The 20663-nt window shown below is 44.9% G+C and overlaps 1 protein-coding gene across 1 annotated transcript in view; it reads left to right on the top strand.

Moving 5' to 3' along the window:
- The window catches only part of CENPJ (centromere protein J), a 921807-nt gene that overhangs the window by 511230 nt on the left and 389914 nt on the right, over positions 1 to 20663 (top strand). The window lies entirely within an intron of this gene.

The following is a 20663-nucleotide window of genomic DNA, read 5'->3' as shown; positions in this document are numbered from 1 at the left end:
TCTATCTTAGATTTCCTTTACAGTTATAGATAGTACTGGTGTGTTTGGTCTAGTGTAGTACTGTTTTTTGTGTGTATTTACTGACTTAAGTCTTCCCTTTTTTGGCACAGTCATGTCTAAGGAAGCTAAGGTTTCTGGATTCAAGAAGTGTGACTCATGCTCTCAGAAAATGTCTCTGACAGATAGGCACACTAGTTGCGTCTACTGTTTGGGCGCAGTTCACCTGCAGGACTCTTGTTCCATTTGCCATGCTTTTAGTCCAAGAGTCCTTCAGGAGCGTAAGAACAAACTGATTCTTAGGGGTCTGTTAAAACCCCAGGATTCACCGGCAAAGAGTTCACAGCCAGTGAAATCCCCAAAATCCTCTAAGCCGCCGGCTCCATCCTCAGAGCCGACTCCTGTGCAGGATTTACCTTCTAAGCCAGTTCCATCGGATGCTTCGAAGCCATGGCGGAGCCACAAGAGGCTGAGGTCCCCTTCCTTAGAGTTGGTGCATTCGGCTCCTCAGTCTCCATTACTTCAAAATGAGCGTAGCCACCGATCCTCTCACACCTCTCGATTCTCTAGGCTGTCTGATCACGATATGGAGAGAGTAGTCAGTAGGTTGCTAAAGTCGCAGGCACTAACTAAATTATTGTCCAGCCCTCCTCAACAGGTATCGGCTCCGTCCACTTCACTTGATGTTCCTCCTCCATTTCCAATGAGTAAGAAGCTGGAGTTCATTGGGGTTTGAGTAGTGCAACCGTTGGCTCCAATAACCATATCCCCTTCGGTTCAGATGTCCGCTCCGATTACCTTGATGGTACCTTCCATCGAGGGATCTGGATGCCGAGGCTCCCTCGTTGGCACCGAAGGGGTAAGTGGCATTGGACCCTTGTCCAATCCCATTCTCCCTCTCGGGGCATTGGCACAGGTGAGCTCAGCTCCAACATCGGCCTCGGAGCCGTCCCCCTCAGCGCGGAGAAAGATTCCTATTTCTTCGGAACCTGATCTTTCTCCAAAATACTAGAGAGATGCATACACTCTCAGGTCTCAGACTACCTCCTTACTAACAACCTCCTTTCCAGTACTCAGCATGGTTTCCGACCAAACCATAGCACCACCACTGCCTTACTCTCCTTTACTAACACTATCCTTCACCATAAAAACAATGGCTATCTCTCCTCTGCTGCTTTCCTAGACCTATCTAAAGCATTTGACATGGTCCCACACAAACAACTTATCTCTGTCCTCAATAACCTATCCTTCTCACAATCAGTCACCAACTGGTTTGAGAGTTACCTGTCTGACCGCCAACAATCCGTTGTATGGCAGAATGACATATCTCCCTAACTACCTGTCTCCATAGGGGTTCCCCAAGGATCCATCCTTGGACCCCTACTTTTCTCTGTTTACACCAATAATCTAGCCTCTGCCACCAAACATGGCACACTCATCCAATACGCAGATGACTCGACCATCATCTGCTCAGCCCAGTCCCTACCCAAACTGCAAAAAGTCACACAGGAAGCCTTTTCCTCTGTTGAAACATGGTTATCCAATGCCCAATTAATACTCAACCCAAACAAAACTAAACTACTCATCTTCCAACCCACCAAACATACTCAAAACAACTCTCACTTTAACATCACAGCAAAAGACAACACCACTATATACCCAACACACGAAATTGCTATGAGTGGAAATAGACAATAAACTAAAATTTGACATTCACATATCCATGACCATAAAAAAAGTCCACAAAAAACTAGGAACATTATACAGAAATAAACAATTTCTCACCAAAGCAGCAAAGATTTCAATAGCAAATTCCCACCTTATCTCCACCCTACTTTATGCCTCTCCAGTATATACCAACCTAAGGCGATGTGATCTAAACAAGCTAGAGACCTGCTACAACAAAATTGCCAAATTCGCCACAGGGGCATCCTATCGTAGTCACCACTGTCTCTCACTTGCTGAACTGGGCTGGCTTGAACTCCCTCACCTCCTTCAGTGGTATCAACTCTCACTCGTCCACAAACTAGTAAACCATCTACTAAATGTCCCATCCCTCCAGAATCTACTCCAACCTTATCGCACCACCAGACCACTAAGATCCAGCAAAAAAAATCACTTGCAGATCACTAAAGCCAATAACTCTGCTGGTGAAGCACTATTCTCTTGCACCATAGCCAAATTATGGAACTCACTCCCACCCACAATTACCTCTGTACCATCATGCACCAACTTCAATACTTTATTAAAAGCAAACCTAAAAACATGCTGGCTATGCCCTTGCAACTCCCACTCTAATGTCATCCACCCCATCCAACTACTACCTTTCTTTCACCTCCACTAACTACCTTGATGATAGCAAGCTTAGATGCTCATAAGCCTAGTACTTATTATACAGCAGGAACTTCTCATTGTTCCATTTGTTAATGCCTGTTATGTACTTCACAGATAAAGATTCTAGTTGTCTACTGATGTACTATGTTCTTCATCTGTAAATATGTTGTAAGTAATTTATATGTTAAATTGTTAATCGCTATGTAATCCAATGTAACTACTGTCTGTTTATTTTACTGTGGAGCTTTTCTCCCTGGGCCTCCGCTGAAAATGGACCCATGTCCAGTCGGACACTCCCGGTCAACAAATTTAAATAAATAAAAATAAATAAAACTGAACGTTCATAGACAATTGCGTTTTTACCTGCACAGAACTAAAGAATTAAGAAAGTTAGACCAGTTATTCTTTTCTTATGACTTAAACAAACAAGGTCTCCCAGTTTCCAAGGTGACCTTATCCAGATGGTTGTCCCATACTATTACTTTTATTTATCAGTTAAGGAACAAAGAGTTACCAATTAAGCCGAAAGGTCATTCTACTAGGGCGTTAGCCACCTCCGTAGCCTTTCAGTCTAGGATGCCCATGGATTCCATCTGTGCAGCTGCCACATGGGCAAACCCTCATACCTTTATCTCTCACTACAAGGTGGATATGGTCTCCCGGAACAGAGCTGACTTTGGTTCCGCTGTTCTGAAGAGTCTGTTCCACTGAGCCACCCAGGGTGTTAGGTGCTAGGGACGCTGTCCCAAACAGCAAGAATGAAGGCGAGATAGACAACTTGACATTAAGAAGTTATGTACCTACCATAACGTTCCATGCTAGTTGTCTTCATCTCGCCTTCTTTCTTGCGTCCCTCCCTCCGTCCCCCGTCCTAGTGGATTGAGAGGAGTTCCTTTTTTCACTGGCTAGGTATTCTTTTATGATTATTCTTCTGGCCACGTCTTCCTAACTATTCTAGATATTAGAATGCTGGGAACAACCAGTTTTTTGAGAACTGTTTTTTCTCTTATGTCTGGTTTAACTATTTCAAACGAGATTTGTGTAGCTATCGCTAGGCATTATGGGATAAGGGGTAGCCTCGAGCCAGTAAACAGCTCTCGAGCTATTGAAGATTGCCGAGTCGGAGCTGAGGATCGGCTCCGATCCCAAACAGCAAGAAAGAAGGCGAGATGAAGACAACTAACATGAAACGTTATGGTAGGTACATAACTTCTTATTTCTAAAGTTTTGGGATTCTTCTCAGGAACAGGGATATGTACTGGAATGTCCTGTGGAACTGGAATGCTGGATAACTCACTCTGGATTTAGAGCTTTTCTCGCAGGTTTGTTTGTGTCTTTTGGCTTTTCCCGGTTAGGGGTCGCCACAACAGAACTCCGGTCCGCTAATGATTGGTAGTTCATTTTTATGTGCCGAGTTACCAGCACTGACGCACAACCTTCAATGAAGGTACGCCCATTCACGCATTTCTCCACGCAGAAGACTTTCTAGCTGAGAATCGAACCGGACAGTGTCTTTCTATGAGGCGACAACGCTACCGCAGCACCACCACCGAGGGTCCCTTTCTCGCAGGTATGGTACTCTATTCATTGTGATTCCACAATGTGCGATCTTGGCTCTGTACAAACATTTTTCACGACTCCAGTATGATCAAAACCTTTGAACACCTGCATCCTCACTATCTCCCCTTCTTATAATAGATTGAGCAGTTTGCTGGTCTTATCATAATAGGACTTTTCAACAGATGGGTTTTCACTGATTTGTTGTTCTTGACACATGGAACCAATAGATTACTACTAATTGATAATGTGTTTTTGGTTTGTCTCAACAGAAGTCTCTGTGCAGGTCAACCAAGATGTTTATCACAAGGAATATTTCTGAGATTGTCTCGTTTCAGCTTCTCTAGTAACTGTTTCGCACTTTGAACTGCACATTCTGCCAAACCATTTGACTGTTAATACTCATGGCTTCTCGTAACCTGAGTAGAGTCCCACTCTTCAGAAAATCTTTTTATCTGCTGGCTTGTAAACTGTGTGCCATTGTCCGAAATAACTTTGTGCGGATTACCATGGACTGCAAAATGATGATTTAACTTAGTATTGAAAATACTGGATGCTAGATTAAGAAGTAGGTCAATCTCGAACCAGTTTGAATAAGAGTCTTCTAACACCACGTAATGTTGACCATTCCACTCGAAAATGCCTGTAGCTACTGTCGACCAAGGTATTTCAGGAATCTAGTTTAGCTGAAATGGTTCTTTCTGTTGATGTGGCTTAGTACTATTACATACTGAAAGTACTCTGTCAATATCCTGTGGCATAGAAGGACAAAATACTGGAACTCTTGCCCTTCTTCTGGTAGAATCTGCTCTTGGGTGTCCACAGTGCAAAATAGTAATATACCTTTGTTGCAAGAACTTTGGAACAATCGCTTTTGTACCTTTCGTGATGATACCATTGTCAAACAGATTTTCATCTCTGTAAGGAAAATAATGGTTTTAGGTTAGTTGTTAAGCAAGATTGCTTTGACAGCCATCCTCGACTGATAAAGTGGTTGAGCTTCTTCTGAAGAACTGGGTCTGAGGCTGTATGACTTCTAATCTCATCAAGACATGTGGAAGAAAAAATTCTCACTTCCATGACTTCAAAATCAAGTTTCTAATTTCATGGTGTTCAGGTGGTATTTCTGGGCGATCTGGATAATTTATCAGCAAGATAAAGAAGTTCGCCTTTTGTGTAGACAAGAATGAAATTATACTTTGCAATTTCAACATCATGCTTGGCAATCTGACAGGAGCTGTATGCATAGACATTCTCAAAATAGTGACTATAGGTTGGTGATCTGTTTCAGTCTGGATAGGTAGGGCATAAATATAATCATGGAACTCTGAACATGCAAACACAATTGTCAAAAGTTCTTTTTCTATTTGAGCATACTGCATTTCAGTTTGTGTTAAAGGTCTGGACACATAAGCTACTGGTCTATCCTCTTGAAGAGTGACTGCACCAAGACCAAATTTCAAAGCATCACAATAAAAACTGGCTTGTGAACATCATAGTAACTGAGAGTTGGTGGAGTGGCAATTCTCTGATTCAGGACATCAAATGCTCTCTGGTGTTGCTCTGACCATAAGCAAGGTAAATCTTTGCATGTCAACTCTCTGAGCGGTGCTGAAAGTTGGCTGAAGTCTGGAATAAACTTGCCTAGGTAGTTAACCATGCCAAGAAAACATAGGTTCATAGGTTGGTACTGGGCTATCTGCCCAAAGGCATATATTAGCCCAGCCACGTTGTGCGGTATTCACCGCCCCTTTAGTAGTTCCCTAGACCCTTTTACTAGCAGCTAGTACCCTTGGCCCCTATCTAGTAGTGCAGTTGGTGTGATCCCCGGTGTGAACTTTCTGTTACCCATCCACTCATCAAGGTTCCTCTTGAAGAGTGATAGTGAGGGGCTCTGTCTTATGTAGATCGGGACCCTGTTCCATAGTAAGGGAAGTCTCTGCGAAGGGAATCTATCCCTCCAGCATGTTCTATTCCTTGTTGTGTTGAGGTTTATATCCCTAGCGTGTGTAGCTCGAGTAGATTTGGTTTTGCTAAGATGGAGCATGTTCAACATTTCTGGGTTGGACATGGCTCTGTACGTTAGAGATCGCCTCTGAGAAAGCGGTATGCAACAGAGAACAGTCTTAGCTTTTTCAATCGTGCTGCATAGGGAAACTGTTTGAGGCCAGTAATCCTATTGGTTAGGTACCTCTGTGGTCTCTCCAGCTGCCGGAGATGTCTAGCCAGGTACATTCCAATTGGTGCATTGTACTCAATAATGGGTCTGATGAGGGAAGAGTAGAGGGCCACCATTACATCCTTAGATCTTGATGCGAACCCTTTCGTGATCAGATGGGTCACATAGAAGGATTTTCTAACCACTTTGGCAGCATGGTTATCAAAGGAAAGCTGACTATCTACTTGGGTCCCTAGATCCCTTATTTCTTCTTTAGATTTCAGGGGATTACCTCCTATGTTGTAGTTTGCAGGTTCTCTGTTTTTTCCAAAGGGGATTACTACGCATTTTTTTGCATTTAGCTTGAGACCATGGCTTTGACATTGTAGGGCTTGAACATTGTCTGGAGCTGGCATCTCGAGAATTGCTGTTTGCTTGTAAGGATCTGGTCCTAAGCCTGAACTGGTAAATAAATGACCAACCAATAAGTAACTTCTCGTAGCCTGAATTTGCATTTCTGAGGATTCAGCTTAAGATTAAAAATAGCTTAAGATTCATTTCATGTGCTCTTTCCAGAACCTTCTTGAGGTTTCTGTCATGTTCGACTTCACCATTTCCTCCTACTAAAATACAATAGCACATGGATACTCAGAAAAAAGTTGTTCCATCACACGCTGGAAGACTTCACTGGCAGAATTTATCCCAAATGGCATTCTCAAAAATCTGTACCTGCCAAAAGGAGTACTGAAAGTGGTTAGCAGTGAAGATTTTCAGTGAAGCAAGATTTGCCAAAATGAACTCTCTGCGTCCATGACAGAAAAAAACAGTGCCATTTGGCATAAGAGCAGCGACTTCTTTGACTGTATGCATTGGATGATTAGGTCTTTTCAGTGCTTTGTTAAAATCTTGTGGATCAATACATATTCTGATATCATCTGAGCTTGTCTTATGCGCTACAACCATGGAAGATATCCATTCAGTAGACTCATCAACTGGACAAATTACACCTTGCTGCACCATTTTATCTAGCTCAGCTTTGACTCTGTTCTGCATAGCTACTGGAACTTTCCGGGCTGGTCTGACTTCTGGATCTAACTTTATGGAGTACACAACTGGGAGTTTGACTAGTTGTCTTCAAAAAAATTAGCATAGGTAGAGAAAATAAACTGGGCGAAATTAGAACAGCAGTCTTTTAAGCTAATATGATGGACTTCCTTGCCACATGAAAACAGTCCCATTTTCAATTTGTCTCTGAGGCCTAATAATGACTATATGTGACTTTTGACTTTATAAAATTGCAAGTCATAGCTGTTCCCAGTAGAGTAACATGAAAGCACTACTGAACCTTCAGTCTGATTTTCTTCACCACCATAAGCAGCAAGCTTCGCACACTTTGCTAAATCAAGCTTCTCAACAGTACATACTCTAGAAAATGTTTCTGCTGACATAACATTGCACTTTGAACCTGTGTCAACTTTGAGGTTTATGAGTCTTCCGTTTATCCAAACAGTACAAAATACTTAATTATTTGCCCATAAATCTATTGCACTGACTGCTTCATTAAGCACAAACACACCATCAACATAAAAAGTAAGGTCACAGCTTTCTAATTGATGAACTTGTCTCTGAATGATTCCACTTTTTACATCTGTGGCATTGCTGACCAAAAGCTAAGCACATTTCTCTTTTAGGTTCATGATTAATACCAAAATTACGACAGTTGACTATGATGCTAGGTGAGGGTACATGCTTTTTGAGTTTGCTGACTCACCCTTGTGCTTCACTGAGACTGTGCACACTCTGGAATTTGCTAGAAAGGCACAAGGTTTCCCAGTGAGTGTTGCAGGGCTCACAGTTGCTGCCATGTGCTTGGGCCTGTTTCTTTTAACCACATGCTGCAAACTATCACTCATTAGTTTTTAAAGATGCTGGAAGCATGCATTTCTCATTTGTAATGAAGAAAATAAAGAATGTAGCCACTGTAGACAAACTTCTCTTACTGCAGCAACGAAAAATAGCAGCAACAAATCCAGTAAATGGAGTAGTGAAGACCACAGCTCTTGCAAATAAGCAGTTTATTGTTCAAAACCAGCAATAAAAACAGGTAAGTGCTTTCACATCCACCAGATGCTTCCTCAGACCTCATAGTCATCACACATCACTTCCTTTATATACAAATCCCACATTCTATTGACTAATTAGCACTTACCAAAACACTTATTATTAAGACATTATATTACTTACATTTGCTATAAAACATTGCTAACATTTCCCATAAAACATATATTGACAGTTATAAAACATGAATTATATTATTTAAATCTCCTAGCAGCCAAATATGATTTGATAGAGGCTCTGTCATTCAGCCCAGGTGCACAAGGATGCACCAGTTCCACCACTGAGACCTACTGTGTCTGGCCGAGGTTGGGTCACTCACCCCCTATCTGTATATGTTGAAAAGTTTTTGAGACCGGTATTAGATACATCTAAGTATATATTGAGAGATACAAAGCAATTTATATGCGATTTATCCTTAATGGTAACAGGACATGAGAAACAACTTAAAGAAGTCTGGTTAGTTAACTTAGATGTCAGTTTGCTTTTTACTGTGATACCACATGCTCATGACATAGATGTAGTGAAACGGTATTTATGCATGAACAGTACTTATGATATCATACATATAGATCTTTTATGTATGTTATTGGAGCTGATTTTAGAGAACAACATGTTTATGTTTAATGATAAGTATTCTGTACAAGAACTGGGCGTTGCCATGGGCACGTCCTGTGCGAATAGTTTTGCCAACCTGGTATTAGCATACTGGGAGGAATATGAAGTTCTGGCAAATAAAAAGTATAGTGAACACAGTTTTCTATATAAGCATTTTGTTGATGATCTTTTTTTGATTTGGACCAGTTCATATGAGCAGTTGTTACAGTTTGAGTATTTGAATGGAAGCACAAGTTTTTTAATGTTTACACACACAATATCCATAGATAAGGTAGATTTTTTAGATGTCAAGGTAATTAAAGATCAGTATGGCATCTTTTCTACACAGATGCATAGGAAATCGTGTTGTAGAAATAATGATGTTAAGTTGTCCATCTCGTCTTCGTTCTTGCTGTTTGGTTTCGGAGCCGATCCTCGGCTCCGACTCGGCCATCTTCTGTAGCTCGAGAGCTGTTTACTAGCTCTTGGCTACCCCTTATCCCAGAATGCCCAGCGTCAGCTACCCAGATCTCGTTTGCCGCTTCATCTGCGAGGTTGCTTCATTACTGGCTCAGGCTTAGTATAGTTATTTTTCTATTATCATAATTGTTGTTTATTCCTAAAATTTGTCAAGTTTTATCAAGTTTTTGTTAAATTAGATATAGTAATTTTTCCCTTATCGCTTGCTTGTGTGTTGTAGCTTTGTTGGCTGTCATTCCATAACTCACAGGCCTTTCCTTCCCCTGAACTCGTTTAAATTAGAGAGTTCTCCTCCCCCCACCTTAGGACAGCCGTTTAAATTAGAGGCTCTCCTTTGTATTCCTTAACTGTAAAAAAAAAAAAAAAAAAAAAAAAAAGATTGTTTATTTTTTTAGTTTAGTAGTATAGCATTTTTCTTATTGTTATTGTGGTTCTTTTGTTTGTTTGTTAGAAAAATGTCTAAAGATACCAAGGTATCTGGCTTCATAAAGTGTGACTTATGCTGTCAGAAAATGTCTCTGACAGATGGGCACACTAGTTGTGTACATTGTTTGGGCGCTGTTCACCTGCAGGACTCCTGTTCTATATGTCACGCCTTTAGTCCAAGGGTCCTGCAGGAGCGCAAAAACAAATTAATCCTTCGGGGATTATTGAAGCCTCAGGATTCTCTTGCTAAAAGTACTCAGCCAGCGAAATCCCCTAAGTCTGTCAAGCCGTCGGCTCCACCTTCAGAGCCGACTCCTTTACTTGACCAACCAAGTATGTCAGTGCCAGCTGGCATCGACAAGACAACTCCTCTGTCGGCTCCATCTGATATTTCGGAGTCATCTCGGAGCCATAAAAGACTGAGGTCTCCGTCCTTGGAGCCCATCCAATCGGCACCTCAGTCACCCTTGTTACAGAGTGAACGTAGCCACCATTCTTCCCACTCCTCTCGATCCTCTAGATTATCGGATCATGATGTGGAGAGAGTACTAAGTAGGTTGCTTAAGTCACAGGCACTGGCAAAATTACTGTCCAGCCCACCTCAGCAGGTATCGGCTCCAACTGCTTCTATTTTCGTTCCTCTTCCGACTACATTTAGCTCTGAGCCGGAGACCATGGATCTGCAGGTAATAGAACCGTCGGCGCCGATCATCATCTCTCCTTTGGTTCCAGCGTCGGCTCCAATTACCTCGATTGTACCTTTTATCAAGGGATCTGGACACCGGGGCTCTCTCGGCTCCGAGGGGGGGAGTGGCATCGGACCCTTGTCCGACCCTGTTCTTCCCCTCAGAGCTTCAGTGCAGGTGAGCTCGGCTCCCATATCAGCCTCGGAGCCATCATCCTCGACACGGAGAAGGACTCCTGTTTCTTCTGAGCCGGAGCTTTCCTGCCTAGAGGTCGGGACGCCTTGAGGTCATGCAGAGTGTGCTGTCTCCCAAAACAGCTCTACTGCCAGCTCCATCGGCTCCTTCATCCGTGGTGTCTGTTCCCACCTCTACTCCTCCTCCAGACACCAAGCGTAGGAATCTATGCCCCAGGACACCCCATTGGGTGATCCCTCTTCTTCCGAAGCCTCCACTGATCACTCAGAAGAGCCTCCCTGGAAGAAGTGCAAGAGGAAGCACATAGACTCCCCTGAGTCTGTCACCTCAGATACAGACATGGATGAATCGGAAGGGTCCCCAAGGTCCCCCTCTGAAGATGTTTCCTTTTCAGGCATCCTTGAAATGCTTAGACAGAGGAGGGACTGGACTTCCCTAGCCCCTACCGAGGACGAGTCTGTATACCTGGGCGCATTTAGTTCCCAATCTTCCACCTCCTGGGTATCTCCTCCTTTCGAGCCACTCATGTCTGTAGTGGCTCGGAAGGCTTGGTCAGCTCTAGATTCTGTGGAACCTCCTCGGAGGAGACCAGACAAATTTATTACAGCCCCCCAGGACAAACAGTTCCTCTCCAAATGTGTACCCATTGATGCCATGGTGGTAGCAGCAGCCACCAAGAAAGAGTTAGTAGAAACCTCTTCATCTGTTCATCCTCCAAACATAGTCTCGGACGATAGACAGATATGGAAAGTGAATGTTTGCTTCAGCAACCTTTTCAATGAGGTCCCTGGACTATCTATGCCATTTTACATGTCTTCAAAGGGATCTCCTGAAAGAGCTTGGAGATACCCTTCAAGATCCTACAACTCTGGGAGTACCAGCCAAATTAGCTTCTCAGCTTGCGACTCTTAATCCCATAGTCAACTCCTTCATGAGGCTGATTTCCTGTGCAGCCGATGGAGCGTGCATAGCCGCAGGGACAGTTGTGGCTCTCAGGAGACATGCTTAGATGCGGCTGTGTCAGTTTGCGGAACCCTTTCGAGCGTCCTTCACCAATACTCCCTTTGGCTCCTTTATCTTTGGGCCTCAGGTGAAAGACACATTGACCAGGTGAGAGCAGGAAGACAAGACTCTCTCTGCCGTGGGAGTCTGTTTTTCCACCCCTTCCAGACCTTATCCCAAGGGTCAGAAGAGTGGAAAGATGTGGATCCGAAAATCCCAGGGACCCTTGCCTGACACGTGGTGATTTTTCCCCCATGGGCAGAGGGGGAAACAACAATAACAGATGCCACTTTTGTGGCAGAGGGGGACCGCAAAACCAGGATGACAGAGAAACCTTCTCTGCCAAGCCATCCCTGAAGGGTTGCCCGATTGCTCACCTCTGGAGGCAGTCGGGGGTAGACTTTTGCTGTACCCAGAAGCCTGGCAAAATATAACAAGAGACAGATGGGTACTATCCATTATATCCAGAGGTTACAAAATTCCCTTCCATCAATCCCCCATAGAATCAAAAAAGTCCATCCCAGATGTCTCACCCAATCTAAGGGATCAAGCAGTCGCAGATGTTTCAAGACTGCTAGAAAAAAGAGCCATTCAAGAAGTCCCCGCAGACCAACTAGGATCCGGAACTTACTCAAGATTCTTTTTAGTACCAAAAAAGACAGGGGACTGAAGACCAATACTGGATCTCAACAGATTGAACAAATCTGTACAAAAATAAAGTTCTGGATGATGACACTGCAGTCCATTTTCCCTTTTCTGGGTCAAGACAATTGGATGTGCTCGATAGAGCTTCAGGATGCGTACTACCATATCAAGATGGACAGATGCTCCAAGAGATTTCTTCGCTTCCAGGTAGACGCCAGTCATTACCAGTTCAGAGCTCTGCCATTTGGCCTCACCTCAGCCCCCAGGGTGTTCACCAAGTGTATGGCAGTAGTCACGGCTCACTTGAGGCATCAAGGATTCCAGGTGTTTCCCTATCTAGACGACTGGCTCCTGACTGCTACCACCAGGCATCAACCATTAGAGGCACGGGATCATACAATCACATCATGCACTCAACTAGGCATTACAGTAAATTTCGAAAAATCTTCCTTGTTGCCCTGTCAGTCTATCACATACATAGGAGCAGAATTAAACACAAAATAAATGTTTGCAAGATTGCCACAGGAAAGAGTTTCCACTATTCGTCAACAAGTGATGTTAAGTTGTCTATCTCGCCTTCATTCTTGCTGGATGGGTTCGGAGCCGACCTCGGCTCCGACTCGGCCACTCTAAAGCTCGAGAGTTGGTTCCACCGGCTCGAGGCTCCCCTTATATCCCACAATGCTAGGCGAGAATTACCTCAGATCTCGTTTGCCGCTACAGCGATCGAGGTGTTGGTTTTCTACCGGCTTCTTGGTGAGTAACTTTGGATTAAAGTTAGTATACTTAAACCCCTTTAATTTTAGTTTTAACACTTGTTTCCTTTAGTTTAGTGGAATCTCCCCCTCCTTCTCTCTAAAATCCCATTTTTTCTCCACAAGAACTTATAAGTTCTTCCCTCGGGCCTTCAGGCCTTCTTCCTCCATCCCCTAGTGGTGTGTGTGTGTTTTTCTCATAATTTAAAACTTTGGTAGTTTGTTTTATTTTTTGAGTTTAAAATAGGATAGGGTGTAATCAGTGTGTTTGACTGGGTGTGTGTGATTACACTTTTCTAAAATGTCTAAAGACTCAAAGGTCTCAGGCTTCAAGAAGTGTGACTCGTGCTGTCAGAAAATGTCTCTGACAGACGGTCACACTTCTTGTGTCTACTGCCTGGGGCCTTTGCAGCTGCAGGACTCCTGTGCTGTATGCCACGGCTTAAGCCCCAGGGTCCTGCAGGAAAGAAAAAACAAACTGATTCTGAGAGGTTTACTCAAGCCTGAGGATTCCCTTACTGTCTCTTCGGGAAAGCCCTCCAAGGCTTCTAGGTCCTCGGCTCCAGCTACTGAGCCGAGACCTAAGGCTACGAAACCTCCGTCTACATCGGCTCCGACTGGAGCCGATGAGTCTCAGTCTACAGTTTCTGTGGTTTCCTCGGCTCCGGCTGGAGCCGAGGTATTAGAAATTCCCGTGTCGGCTCTGACCAGACCTTCGGAACCGACATCTAGGAAGAGGTCTAGGTCACCATCCCTTGGCTCCGTTCATTCGGCTCCAGCATCTCCTCTGCTGTCTGAACGGAGCCATAGATCTCACTCCTCTAGGTCATCGAGGCTGTCGGACCATGACCTTCAGAGGGTAGTGAGTCGACTTCTTAAGTCCGAGGCACTGGCCCAAATGCTTCAGAGCCCGACTCATCAGTCGATGCCTGCCCCTGTCCCTCAATATGTTCCTCCTCCGACTCCGTTGAGCTTGGAGCCGGGGCGTTTCGGAACCGAGACTGTGGTAGCGTCGGAGCCGATACAATTGTCTTCGGCTCCATCGTCGGCTCCGATTTCTTCCTTAGAAGAATCTCGGCGCTGACTTCCATCGCCGGCTCCGAGGGGTGAGTGGCATCGGACCATTGTCCGACCCGCTCTCCTCTCGGGCTTCGGCTGGTGAGTGCGGCTCCGACATCGGCCTTGGAGCCATCACTGTCGGTGCCGAGGGAGGTTTGTAGCTTTTCGGAGCGAGGACCTCTGGCTCTGCCTGACAGGGGTGCGTTCGAGGTCATGCGGAGTGTGTTAGAACCTGGTTCTACCCACAGTCGGCTCCGTCCGCCCCCTCGGTGCCTCAGGTCAAGTCGACTCACTCCCTCATCCCGGACCGCAGAGAGCCAGCTCCTCAGGAATCCCCTGTGGGATCTCATCCTCTTCAAGGCCTCTCCTGATTTGGCAGAAGAGCCCCTCGGAAGAGAAAGTGTAAGAGGAAACACATAGACTCACCTGAGTCCGTCACCTCTGACACAGATTTAGAGGATTCGAGGGTTCCCCGTTCCCCTTCTGAAGATGTCTCATTTGCAGACATTCTAGAAATCCTTAAGCAGAGGGGAAATTGGCCAGCCCTCAACCCTTCGGAGGATGAATCTGTGTACCTTGAGGCGTTTGGCTCTCGCCCTTCCACCTCCTGGGTGTCTCCCCCCTTTGACCCTCTCATGCAGGTGGTAGCAAAGGCATGGACGGCTCCTGATTCAGTGGACCCCACTCCCAGGAGACCCTCAAAATTCATTACAGCACCAGCAGATAAACAGTTTCTGACAAAAGGAGTTTCTGTGGATGCTATGGTGGTTGCTGCTGCCACTAAGAAGGAACTAGCTGATCCTTCAGTGCCTGTCCATCCACCTAACAAGGAATCTAGGTCCATGGACAGGTACGGGAACGGATGTTCTCGTCAGCGACATTTGCAATGCGTTCGCTGAACTACCTATGCCATTTTACTCGTCTTCAAAGGGACTTGATCAAAGAAGCGAGTGACATGTTGAAGGATCCTACGGCTGCGGGTTTTCAAGACAAGATGAACACTCAGCTGGCTACCCTGAACTCCATAGCCAACTCCTCCATGCGCCTCCTCTCTTATGCGGCTGATGGAGCGAGCAGGGCCGCAGGGACAGGTGTGGCCTTACGTAGGCATGCCTGGATGCGGCTATGCAACTGCGGACCCCTTTAAAACGTCATTCACTAATTCCCCATTTGATGGATCATCTCTTTTGGTCCTCAAGTGAAAGAAACCTTGACTAGGTGCGAGACAGATGGCAAGACTCTTTCTGCCGTCGAGTCCGTTTTCTACTCCTTCTAGGCCTTACCCCAAAGGTCAGAAAAGTGGGAAAATGTGGTTCCGCAAACAATCTCAAGGGTCTTCGCCTGACGCACAGAGTCGGTTCCCCGCCAGAGGCAGAGGCGGGAACAACAATGGTAGACGTCGCCCTAGAGGCAGGGGGGGGTCCGCAGAACCAGGGCAATCGAGAAGCCTTCTCTGATAAGCCCTTTCAGCATCCCTGAGGTGTTGCCCGACTGCCCACCTTCGGAGGCAGTCAGGGGAAGATTGTCACTGTACCCAGAAGCCTGGCTATCCCTGACTCAAGACAAATGGGTACAGTCCATCAATTCCGAAGGCTATTCCATTCCCTTTGTTCGCATTCCAAACCAATCAAAAAAATCCCTTCCAGATGTTCCACCCGCCCAAAGGGATCTTGCAGCTTTGGAAATTTCAAAGCTGCTTGCAAAAAGAGCAATTCAGCCAGTTCCAGCAGACCAGCAAGGATCCGGAATCTACTCAAGGTTCTTTTTAGTTCCAAAGAAAACAGGGGACTGGAGACCAATTTTGGATCTCAGTATCTTGAACAAGTCAGTCAAGAAAACAAGATTTCGGATGGTCACGCTGCAGTCCATCCTTCCCCTATTGGGAAAAGGAAACTGGATGTGCTCTATAGACCTTCAGGATGCGTACTATCACATAAAAATGAACAGACGCTCCAGAAGATTCCTCCGCTTCAGGCTGGAAACCAGTCATTTTCAATTCAGGGCCCTGCCCTTTGGTCTCACCACTGCCCCCCGGGTGTTTACCAAATGCATGGCAGTGGTAGCTTCTCACCTGAGACGTCAAGGATTCCAGGTGTTTCCATATTTGGACGACTGGCTCCTCACAGCTCCCACCAAGCATCTTCTGCTATTGGCCAGGGACTACACCTTTCGCATTTGTCAAAATTTAGGCATTTCAATAAATTGCGAAAAGTCTGTTTTGTCACCTTGTCATGTTATTACCTTCATAGGCGCAATTCTTGACACAGTCAACATGTCTGCGAGGCTAACAGATCAGAGAATAACAGACATACAAAAACTGGTCTCGCTCATCTTCAGCAGCAACAGAGTCAAAGCCAGGTTAGTTCTGAAAGTATTGGGGATTATGGCGGCTGCCATTCCTTTGCTTCCGTTAGTCAGATTCCACATGAGAATCCTTCAATGGATGCTCTTCACACAATGGTCATACCAGCAACTTCCGATGTCCCACACCATTATGATCACGCAAATATGCAGGAATCATCTTCTATGGTGGATGTCTTCCCCTCAGCTCTTATTGGGAAGACCCTTTGTTCCTCCCCCTCCGGTTGCTACACTGACAACGGACGCCTCCCTGATCGGGTGGGGGGGGCATTATCAGGGCAGAACTGTCCAGGGCACATGGCAACCAGAAGAATGCCACTTGCACATAAATGTTCTAGAGATGAGAGCAGTGCTTTTAGCGTTGCAAGCCCTTCAAGACTCTCTTCCCTTGGGAACGATAGCAATCCAGACAGACAATATGTCCGTAGTGTGGTATATCAACAAACAAGGCAGAACCAGGTCCTACCCCCTGTGTCGAGAAGCACTCAGACTGTGGCAATGGGCGATTTCTTCTCAGTGGTTTCTGATAGCAACGCACATCCCCGGGAAGTCCAATCAAATCGCGGACAAGTTGAGCAGAGCTATCCTCATGCCTCACGAGTGGTCTCTGAAAGACTCTGTTGTGAGAGAAATTTTTCTCAAGTGGGGTCAGCCTTGCTGCGACCTTTTTGCTACTCCCCAAAACAGCAAGTGCAGAGATTATTTCACCCTATTCCCTTTACCAGGCCAGCCCAGCAGAGACGCTCTAGTCCAAGTTTGGCCCCGGGGACTTCTGTATGCATTTCCTCCCTTCCCACTAATCTCTCAAGTGATACAGAAAGCTATCGCTCAGAAGGCCTCGTTGATCCTCATTGCTCCTTACTGGCCTCGACAGGTTTGGTTCCCCTTTCTGCATCATTTTCTGTTGGAGCGACCTTGGCATCTGGATCTAGTTCCAGATCTTTTGATCCATCAGTCGGGTCAGTTTCATCGCTCCCTTCCCTCTCTGAACCTCACTGCTTGGTTCCTCCAATTCCAACCTTAGCCAGGCTTCCTCAAATATCTCACTCTGTTCGAGATATTTTGATAGCTTCCCATAAATCTTCCACTAGAAAGATTTATTTGAGTAAGTGGAAACGTTTCGCCTATTGGGCTCAAGGAAGGGACATAGATCCTTTCACTGCTTCCATCCAAATGGTCCTTGATTTTCTAGCTGAACTCTTCCATGCAGGTTCATCTCCTTCTACTCTTAAAGTTCAACTGGCAGCTATTTCTAATTTTCATGTGGGTATTTCAGAGTCTGCCATAATGTCCCACAAGCTTTGCAAAGCCTTTTTGAAAGGAGTTTTTCTACTCAGACCTCCTATAAGAAATCCTCCTCCTCCTTGGGACCTAAATTTAGTTCTTAGTTCTTTGATTCTTCCCCTTCGAACCTGCAGCCTCCTGTTCTTTAAAATTGCTATCATGGAAGACTCTCTTTCTGGTAGCTATTACTTCAGCTAGAAGAGTTTCAGAACTTCATGCACTCAGCTGTCAACCTCCTTATCTGTTGTTCCATAAGGACAGGGTATCTTTACGAACCAACCCGTCTTTTTTGCCTAAGATAGCCTCGGCATCTAACCTAAATCAAAGCATTGACCTCCCTGTGTTTTTTCCAGAATATTCCAATAGGTCTGAACAAAAATTACACTGGCTAGATGTTCGTCAGTTAAGGTACTATTTGGATAGAACCAAACAATTCAGAAAATCTGACCAGCTGTTTGCCTCCTATGCAGAAGGCAGAAAGGGACTTTCAGTTTCAAAGGTATCATTATCTAGATGGCTAACATCTCTGATTTCCCTTGTTTATGAAATTAGACACCAAAAGCTGCCTAACAAACCTAAAGCCCATTCCACCAGAGCTTTGGCTACTTCTATAGCCTTCCAAGACAGACTGCCTATTGACACCATTTGTGCAGCGGCTACTTGGGCTACTCCTCACACTTTCATTTCTCATTATAAGTTGGATTTAGCTTCTAGGCATAGAGCTAACTTTGGTTCCACTGTTCTCAAGAGTCTGTTCCGTTAGGCCACCCGGGACAAGGTGCTAGGACGGTCCCATCCAGCAAGAATGAAGCGAGATAGACAACTTAACATATAGAAGTTATGTTCTTACCATAACGTTCCATGTTAGTTGTCTTCTTCTCGCTTCTTTCTTCGGCCCCACCCTCCTTCCCCCTGGCCTGGACAGACCTAGAGGAGTTTGATTGTGACCTCTCTTTCTACCACCTCTTTGCTATAGGTATATGCTCTGCTGTGCATATTTTCCTAGATCAGGCTTTAGGTCACCTTTCCTCTTCCCCTTGTTTATAGAGGTGGATTCTTTTTCTGGTTATATTATTAGCTGGGCCTAGCTCACAAACGAGATCTGAGGTAATTCTCGCCTAGCATTGTGGGATATAAGGGGAGCCTCGAGCCGGTGGAACCAACTCTCGAGCTTTAGAGTGGCCGAGTCGGAGCCGAGGTCGGCTCCGAACCCATCCAGCAAGAAAGAAGGCGAGAAGAAGACAACTAACATGGAACGTTATGGTAAGAACATAACTTCTATTTAATTCTAATGCAGAGCAAAAGGATTCAAGTCAGATATGTCCTCCAAGCTCTAGGCTCCATGGCAGCTGCCATTCTTCTTGTCCCATTAGCGCATTTCCACATGAGAAGCCTTCAGTGGCTTTTTTTCACAAAGTGGTCTTTCCAGGAGCTACCCATGTCTCGCATGATCCTAATCACAGAAACATGCAAAAGGCACCTTTCTTGGTGGATGGTCTCCCCACTAGTAGTTCAGGGCAGTCCTTTCATACAACCTCCACCTTCTGGATCAACTGTGGATTCTCGACCCAGTTCCAGATCTTCTGATTCATCAGTCATGCGGGTTGCACCGATCCCTTCAAACTCTCCAGCTCACTGCTTGGTTACTCCACTTCCAACCTTAGCCAGGCTTTCCAGTATCTCCCCAGCAGTCCGTGATATTATTGTTTCCTCACATAAGTCTACTACGAGGAAAATGTATGCTAGTAAATGGAAACGGTTTTCTTACTGGGCAGAATCTAGAAATTTGGATCCTTTCTCAGCCCCAGTCCATGAAATTCTTGAATTTGTAGCACAACTTTTTCAGTCTGGTGCGGCTTCTGCTACCATTAGAGTTCAGCTAGCTGCCATTTCTAATTTTCATATCAGTATGTTAAATTCTAGCATAATGTCTCATAAGCTCTGCAAGGCCTTTATAAGAGGAACATCTTTTCTTAGACCCCCATTTAGCGATCCTCCTCCTCCTTGGGATCTCAATTTAGTTTTAGCTTCCTTAATTTTGCCTCCCTTTGAACTGGCAGCATCATGTTCCTTAAAATTTATTTCTTGGAAGACACTTTTTCTGGTTGCTATCACTTCAGCTAGACGTGTCTCAGAACTTCAAGCACTATGTGATCATCCTCCTTACCTGGTGTTCCACAAGGACAGAGTTTCTCTGAGGACCAGTCCATCCTTTATTCCTAAAGTCTACTCAGAGAACAATTTAAATCAATCCATATATCTCCAGGTTTTCTTTCCCAGTCACAGCAACAAGGCAGAATACAAGCTCCACCAACTGGATGTGCACAGACAATTGCGTTTTTACCTCCATAGAACTAAGGAACTAAGAAAGTCAGACCAGTTATTTCTTTCTTATGCTTTAATCAAACAAGGCCTTCCAGTTTCTAAGGTGACCTTATACAGATGGTTATCTGATACTATTGCCTTTATTTATCAGTTACAAAATAAAGCGCTACCAGCTAAACCAAAAGGACATTCTACTAGAGCATTAGCCACCTGTGTAGCCTTTCAGTCTAGGTTACCAAAAGACTCAATCTGTGCAGCTGCCACTTGGGCAAACCCTCATACTTTTATCTCTCATTACAAGGTGGATATGGTCTCCCGGAGCAGAGCTTCTTTTGATTCTACTGTTCTGAAGAGTTTGTTCCAATGAGCCACCCAGGATTTTAGGTGCTAGGGACGCTGTCCCAAACAGCAAGAATGAAGGCGAGATGGACAACTTAACATAAAGAAGTTATGTACATACCATAACGTTCCATGTTAGTTGTCTTCATCTTGCCTTCCTTCTTGTGTCCCTCCCTCCTTCCCCCTTCCTAGAGTATTGAGAGGAGTGCCTTTTGTTTTTACTGACTGAGTATCTTTTATTACTTCACATGCCAGGTGTTTTATGACTCTTTCCTTGTTTAGATGTATTGGACAACCAGTTTTTAGGTAACTGGTTACTCCACTCATGTCTAGTGTGCTCTATCACAA

This window comes from Protopterus annectens, chromosome 5.part1, assembly GCF_019279795.1.
Source record: "Protopterus annectens isolate FY-2018-M chromosome 5.part1, PAN1.0, whole genome shotgun sequence".
NCBI lineage: Eukaryota > Metazoa > Chordata > Ceratodontiformes > Protopteridae > Protopterus > Protopterus annectens.
The sequence above is the reverse complement of the archived record's forward strand: the minus strand, read 5'-3'. Positions and strand labels throughout refer to the sequence as shown.